Source organism: Cebus imitator, unplaced genomic scaffold, assembly GCF_001604975.1.
Source record: "Cebus imitator isolate Cc_AM_T3 unplaced genomic scaffold, Cebus_imitator-1.0 Scaffold67, whole genome shotgun sequence".
NCBI lineage: Eukaryota > Metazoa > Chordata > Mammalia > Primates > Cebidae > Cebus > Cebus imitator.
Genome location: NW_016107382.1, coordinates 4272235 through 4280558, shown reverse-complemented (window position 1 = coordinate 4280558; position 8324 = coordinate 4272235). Strand labels below are relative to the sequence as shown.

The window sequence follows — 8324 nt, the reverse complement described above, 5'->3', positions numbered from 1 at the left end:
TCCCTCTGTGAAGTCTGCCCACCGAATTAGGACCCTCCCACTAGTTCTGGCCAGGAGTCTTCTCACCCCGTTCAAATTGTTACAAAGTTTAGCTAGGGATCTCCTTCTCCCTGTGGAGTTTTACCCACTGCTCCTCTGGGGACTCAGCAAGCTTCCAGGGCCTTTCTGCTGCTTCCTCTATGCCTGCATTTCACTCAGCTCTCTAACTTGACTCAGCTCCAGGTAAAGTTGGAAACTTCTCTCTCAGACAGACCTTCAACTTGTCCAGTGGGGGCATGTGTTCAGGAGAGGAAGGTCTCCCTTTCCTGCTTCTGCCGTTGGGCATTCACAGCATTTGGGGTGTCTCCCAGGTCCTGAAGGAGCAGTCTGCTTCCTTCAGAGGGTCTGTGGTTCCTCACAGGATTGCTGGTTTGTTCTTGCAGTTGATCTGGAGCTAAAATTCACAGTGCAAGCCTCCGCATACTGCTCTGTCTGTAGGTACAATCTAGTCCTGCCTCCCGTCCGCCATGATCCCTTGAATCCCTTCACATCATCTTTCAAAAGCTGTACAATAATATGTTTTTGTGTTTTTTTTGTAGCTTTAAATCTCAAAAATATAAAAAACATAGAGAATGGGTTGGCTCAATGCCAAGAATAGGAAAAGCATCTTTTCAGAGGTTATGTAAGAAAGAGGTAAGAAACAAAATGATTATGCCATGTGTAAAACTAGAAAGCTGGGATTGGCCCAGATCTCAGGGGCAGCTGTAAAAAAAACAAAAGACGGTAGTCAAATGCAAAGAGAAAATCCCTAGGTCTGGGGAGAGTTGAAGTACAGCAATGCCACACAAAAAGTAAGCGAAATATCTATTTACCTTTATTAAAATTCAAAGTAAATTGATTTCCAACATAGAGAAGATCCTGCATATAACAAACCAACTGTTTTAGTTTTTGTATGCTTGGTGGTGGTGGTGGTGGTAGTTTTGGTTGCAAGTGTGGGGCTCAAAGGAGTGCTCACCTTGGCCCTCTGAAGGTTTATTGAAAAACTGAATCACAAGAGACAGATTGATGAGATAAAAGGCATACAAATTTATTTAGCATGTATACATGGGAGCCTTTGGACCCAAAGGCACAGGGGAAATTGTTCATTTTTATACATAAGTTCACTGGACTATGGACAGCCACACAGAAATATAAGTGGTTAAAAATGGTATGATCTCATGCTAAGACTGAGTTGAAAAACCCAGCAAGGCCTGTCTGTCTAAATTCCTCTTGGCCTCTCTGAGCAGCATTCCTTCCCTCTGGGTATAGGGCAGAACCCTCTTTGGAATGGGGGTCTTATGACCTACAGTTAAACAAGTAGGTCAGAGAATTTCTCTATGGCCAGTTTTTACACAGAAAAGGAGAGGAGAAAGTTAGAATAATATTTTCAGGTTTTACGGCTAGCTTTGGTGAAAAAGGGTTCTGGTTTCTATGACTGCCTTGGGGACCAGGGATTCTAACTTTTATGGTGAGCCCCAGGAAAGAATGGGACTGAGAGACTGGAGGGCAGAAGGTCAGAGAAAACTTTGACTTCTGAGGTCTTCATTTGGGATGTTGTTTATTGAGCCCCAACATAAGCTCAAGGTCTTACTCCAACTAGTTCAGGCTAAAAAAGAATTCACCAGTTTGTATAAAAGGACCCTGAGGGATTAACAATTCTCAAGTATCAGGGAGCCCAAGGCTGACTCTTCAGGGCTCTGTCTTGTCTCCCAGCTCTGGAGTGCTTTTCTGAGTGTGGGCTTCCTTCTCAGGAAAGCTTTCTCTACCTGGTGGAAGTGAGGGCCGTTGGCAATATGTAGATGAATAAGACATAATCTGCATTCTTGCTTTCATTTAATAAAAATTAAGTCCATTTCCAGAGAATTCCATCTCTATTCCCTTTACTTAAACAACGATTCCTATCTTTTCTTGGTCTATTTTCATTCTCTTTCCACATGTGACCGTTGTAGTCAATTCCAGAGTATACAGAATTTTTCACCTTTTCACTTTATGTGATTTATTTGCACTTGCCCAAGAATATAATCCTTGTATTTTTATATAGCTGCCTAACTGCCCATTGATTCAATCTACATTTTTAAAGCACAGTTTTCATTTGGAAATTCTGTGTTAGCTTATGGTGAAAGAGCTCAAATCCTAAACAGGGTGTCCTGAATTATCATCATAGGAAAATGAAGTGCTAGGTCATCTAGAAACCTGCCCTTGGTTTGTTTCAGAGCACTTCTCTGCTGACTTCTAGAACATTTACTGACAACCTACTATATGACAGTAGGCATTGTGCTAGGTGCTTCATAGATATATGTATAGATTCATGTATATGTATATACCCATATATATATATATATATATATATATATATAAATTTCTTTGTCTAAAATTTTAAATTTACATCTTGATATAATGTCAGCTATGTCAATGAGAAGACCACCATGGTGCCTAAACAGTAGAAAGAAGAGCTTTATTGGTGATACCAGTTTGCAAACTGAGAAAGGACAGTCTTTAGTGCATCCCGAAGATGCTCTCTTCAAAGAGGGAAAAGGCAGGTTGGGGTTTTATGCCTCAGAGGCTCTGTATTACACAATAAAGTCATACATGTTCAGTAGGTTTAGGGGAAAAGCTATACATATTTATGAGGGAAGTTGAGCACATGTACAAAGGACAAACATGCATGCAACATACATCTCATGTTCACTTTGGGGAGAGGTTTTAGCATTAGAGTTAGGTGGAACTGGATCTTTACATCAAAAGGTGAACTAGCTTTTTTCCTCAGAGCTGCCTATGGAGGTGGCAGCTGTCTCCTCTTCCGCATCATGGCTGCCCTCAGACCCCTTGTGAAGCCCAAGATCGTCAAAAAGAGAATCAAGAAGTTCATGTGGCACCAGTCAGACCGATATGTCAAAATTAAGCGTAACAAGTGGAAACCCAGAGGTATTGACAACAGGGTTTGTAGAAGGTTCCAGGGCCAGATCTTGATGCCCAACATTGGTTATGGGAGCAACAAAAAAAACAAAGCACATGCTGCCCAATGGCTTCCAGAAGTTCCTGGTCCACAACGTGAAGGAGCTGGAAGTGCTGCTGATGTGCAACAAATCTTACTGTGCTGAGATTGCTCACAATGTTTCCTCCAAGAACTACAAAGCCATCGTGGAAAGAGCTGCCCAGCTGGCCATCAGAGTCACCAACCCCAATGCCAGGCTGTGCAATGAAGAAAATGAGCAGACAGCTCATGTGCACATTTTGTGTTTAAATAAACTGTAAAAACTGCAAAAACAAAACAAACAAACAAAAAAAAAACAAAAACGTGAAGTATGGAACACAAAGACAGTTTGTACGCAGTCTTTATAAACTGGCTAAAGCTGGCTTAAGGTCTGTGGTTGCTTATTAGGAAAGAATGTTTGTAAGGCAGATTCTCTGTTCATTGAGTTGTAGTGGTCTGGGGTGGCAAATTAGAGTTAGGAGGGGTCTGATAATTTGCCTGGTTAGGGAGTTTAACAAGAGTGTAGATTTTTTTTTTTTTTTTTTTGTAGCCATAGGAATTTAGGAAGTTGCCATGCCAGCCAAGATCTGAACCCTCAATGTGTAGGTAACTTTTGTTTCCTTAACCTTAGGGTCTATCTTAGTTGCTAAAGGGGCATCTATTTTGATCAGTCGGATAACAGACCTTTGTTACTGTAACGATGCAAAAAATTGCAACAGGTCATTTCCATTCTCAGATTCCTTAAACATTAACATTTTACTATCATTTTCTCTTTGAGCGTTTCAGACATAATGCTCCATTATTTTTAAATACCTCATCATATAGTTCCTAAAAACAAAGACATTATTTTACATAACCATTGAATAATGATCAAAATCAGGTAATTAACATTAATGCAAAGGTATTGTCTCATTTACAGTTTATATTCAAATCCTTTGCCAGTGGTCCCCAAATAATGTCTATTATAGCAAAACATAGTCTGGATTAGATGGTGTATTCAATTTTTATTTTCACTTGGAACAATTCCCCAGTTTATCCTTCATGTTATTGACATTTTTAAAGAGTACAGACTATAAGTTTTGTGCAACATCCCTCAATTTGGGTTTATCAGATGTCTCCTCATGATTACATTTAAGATATGCCTTTTGGCAGGAATACCAAAGAAGTGACATTGTCTTCTTCTCAATGCATCATTTCAGGAGGAACATAATGCCAGTTTATTCCATGTCCCTTTTTAAAAAGTGCTTGGCATCTAGGATTGGTGACAGTCTCACAGAGCAATACCTGTGATGTAGTCCGACTAGTACAATAAGAGAGGTGTACATGTTTGTCAAGCATCTCTTATTCCTTCCTCATACTCTCTTGGCCACCTTTTTGCTCCACTAATTGCTGTTGCAGCCAACTATGCTCTGACATCATCTTGCCTCAAGTGCAGGGAGCATCCCTTTCTTTTTGTGGTGAGGCTTCCCTGCAACCGCCATGCAGAATGTCTGCAGAAACCCATCCAACTATTTTGGCACATGCACAGACTGGAAAAGTGAAGGAGTGAACATTCCCTGGGGCAATCTTCAGTTCTACCACTGAAGGGTAGAACTTATGAATCGATCATCTCTCCTGTGTCAGACAATTCTGACAATTCTGAGGCCCACTTTATGCAGTTTTTCAAAGGGCCCCCAGCAGGACCACACTCCAGTTTCCCATAGTGGTGACCAGCTCAATAGCACACTATTTGGATTTGCTTTCTTCTTGTCCATTTACCATTTTCCCCCAGGTCCCCACTCCTATCTCCTGGAATCACTTTCCAAAGTAACCCCATTGTATAGAAGCCCGTGTCTCAGACTCTGCCTTTTGGGGGAACCTAAGACATTTGATGTAAGGAGTAGACCTAGAAAGCAGACCTCTTTTGCCCAGGAAGGAATTCTGGAACTGAATTACTCACCAATTAGACTCCTCCACTGCTGGTGGAAATAGTGTGCGGTGTCAATCCCTTGCCTGAATCAGCATCACCAAGACTTTCACTCGTGGATGATTGGGATAAGGTATAGGTGGAAAGTCAAGCATTTGCTTATGGAATTAGGAATGACCTTTGAACAGTTTGAAGGCAATGGTAATCGCAAGACATGTGGATCTTTTGTTAAGGGCTCATTAAGACCCTCTCCCACCACCCTTTTTTAAGCTACAGGTTCAAGTTACCAACTTTTAAGACAGGTGAAAAACAGAAAGCCTCTAAGGTAGTATTTAAAACGATGCTTGCCTTCTGTATCCCTAGAGTAAACTGTGCTGATAATGAGACCTAGGACTGACCTTTAAGGTATCATAGCTACAAAGGAAATGCACTCCCTTGACGAGTCTTCTATGCCAAAGGCAGGGCCCTGGTAGGGAAAGAATGGAATTCTGAGACCTGTAATGATAGGATTTAGGTGGACAAGCTTGAGAAATTTCCATTCCCAGATTCTTCTGAACTCTGTGTTAGAACAAGTAGCTCCCTCTGCTTTGCTGGAGCAGAACAGCCTCCCCTTGTGTGGAGACCCTGCAAGTACTTCAGATGAGGAATAGCGTATACATAAACAAAGAATGGTAAACCTGGCTAATATTTACCTGAAGGAAAAGGGGATACAGGCATGGGAGAAGATCTTGAAAGTGGTAGGCCAGGGAGGGGAGAATATAAAGGTGGACAGGAGAGAACTTACTGACTCTGGAAAACACTTGGGAGTTTCATAATATGGCAAAGACACATGCAGCTGGACCTAATATACTGCTGGGATGGTTCTCTGGAACCTGGACAGGATGAGGGCCTATAGCAAATGAGGGAGAGATTCTAGAGGTGCCTTGACTGCCTTGAGAAAGGTGCCAGAAGGTTACAGGATGTTAGAAGGTTAAATAGATAATATATGACCTGAGAACCCACCATCTGATCAAATATTCCTTCTAAGTGTTCAGAGGACATATCCATCTACAGGGAAGTAAGAAATACACTGGTGAGGGTGCCACTGGCACCTTTGAAAAGTTCAGTGGTGGCTATCCACTGTAGTTGACAATAAGATATGCTACTATGGAACTGGACTCCCTAGTATCAATTGGGTTGATAAGAATCCAAAATAGCCAAGGCCAACTGGACTCCCTAGTATCAATTGGGTTGATAAGAATCCAAAATAGCCAAGGCCAGATGGGAGTGCTTGACTGACAGAAGGAAAGAGTACATAATTACAATAATGGGCTGCAAGGCCAGAGTAGTAACCAGAATGTCTTCACCCATAGCGCTCTGTGATAGTGACTAATAAGACTATAGTGTTTCTTGGGGCAAGTTAAATGAGCCTACACTGGGATATTACTTGACTTATATGCATAAAAAGAAAACATTGACAGCTGGTGAGCAGAGGGCTGATGCCAGCTGTCTCAATGGAAAATTGCAACCCCTCAGCCAGTTTACAGGCCTAAGTGACTTCTCAGAACCAGAGCTCATCACCTGCATGAAAAGCTGAGTAAAGGCCCTGCAATAATAGCACAAGTATATTCACTACATATTTCCCATTCATTCCACAAAAGGACACACTTCCATGCTACGGTTTGCATATTTGTCACCTCCAAATCTCCTGTTGAAATGTGATCACCAGTGTTGGAGATAGGGCCTATTTGGGAGGTGTTTGGGTCATGGGGGTGGATCCTTCATGAATATATTAATGCCCTGCCTCAGGGATGAGTGAGTTCCCACTCCAATCATTCTTGACAGAGTTGGTTGTTAAATAGAGCCTGGCACCTCTTCCTCTTCCCTTGTTTTCTCTCTCTACACGTGATCTCAGAATATACAGGCTTCCCTTCCCACCATGAGTGGAAGCAACCTGAGGCCCTCACCATATGCAGGTGCTGGTACCATGTTTCTTGTATAGCCTGTAGAACTGTGAGCCAAATAAATCTCTTTGTTTCATAAATTACTCAGCCCTCAGGTTAATTTACAGCAACATAAACAGACTAAGACAATCCATTTATGGAGAAACTGTATGTATTAGTCTGTTGTCACACTGCTATAAAGAAATGCCAGAGACTGGGTAATATATAAAGGAAAGAGGTTTAATTGACTTGCAGTTCCTCATGGCTGGGGAGGCCTCAGGAAACTTACAATCATGGTGGAAGGTGACGGGGAAACAAGCACCTTCTTCACAAGGCAGCAGGAGGGAGAGAGAGAATGCAGGAAAAACTACCATTTATAAAATCATCAGATCTCATGAGAATTCATTCACTATCATGAGAACAGCATGGGGAAAACTGCCCCTATGAGACAATTACCTCCCACCTGCTCCCTCCCTCTACACCTGGACATTACAATTTGGATTACAATTCAAGATGAGATTTGGGTGGGAACACAGAGCCAAACCATGTCACTGGACATTGAAAGAAAAAGGTTGGGGAGCTGGGCATGGTGGCCTGTAATCCCAGAACTTTGGGAGACTGAGGCAGGGGGACTGCTTAAACCCAGGAGTGGGAGACCAGCCTGGGCAACACGGCAAAAACACATCTTTACAATAAATACAAAAGTTAGTTGGTGTGGTGGCACATGCCTGTAGTCCCAGCTACTCGGGGGGCTGGTGGGGAGGATTGATTGAGTTGGGTAGGTAGAGGTTGCGGTGGGTAAGCCGTGATTGTGTCACTGCACTCCAGCCTGGGAGCCAGCGAGACACTGTCTCAAAAGAAAAAAAAGAGCAAAAGGAAAGAAAAGAAAAATAAAGGGAACCATTTAAACATTTCGAGGTTAGTTGCATATAGGTTCTGAGCTGATGTTAATACCAGGAAGCTAGAAACACAGGTCCAGGTCGAGTGGGAGTTCACAGAGAACAGATGGCCCAGGTTCACCTCACTATGGTCTAACAGAGTAACAGACTCACCCTCTGCTTATATCCCTAGTTTCCCAAGTGAACAACTGGAATGGTTAAATTTAGCAACTGGAAGAACCCTCACCTTGGTTTCTTGGTGTGTAGTAAGAGTTATTATGTTAGGAACAATCAGGGGAGGTCCCTGAAACTGCACACTCTCACTGGTTAAGACAGTGAATTAGAAGAAATACAACTTCCTGAGAAGAAATATAAAGATTAGTGTCACCTTCAAAGACTCAATGGATGTGGACATGTTGGTTGAATTCGCCTATTTAGTCTGTTTGGCCAGTGCAAAAACTAGATCCATCATAGGAAATAATGGTGGACTACTGTAAACTTTACCTAAAAATAGCCCCAATCATAGGTGCTATGTGAGGGGTTGTATATTTACTATAACATAACAACAGTCTTTGGTGCTTGATACATGGTTATTGCTCTAGTGAATAGGTTCGTCTCAATCCCTA

At 42.1% G+C, this 8324-nt stretch overlaps 1 pseudogene across 1 annotated transcript; it reads left to right on the top strand.

Annotated features, from left to right (window-relative positions):
- The first annotated feature begins 2800 nt into the window (after positions 1-2800).
- On the top strand, positions 2801-3285 carry LOC108305854 (annotated as a pseudogene). Its single transcript, XR_001825912.2, has one exon. The product of XR_001825912.2 is annotated as a 60S ribosomal protein L32-like (transcript).
- Positions 3286-8324: the final 5039 nt, after the last annotated feature.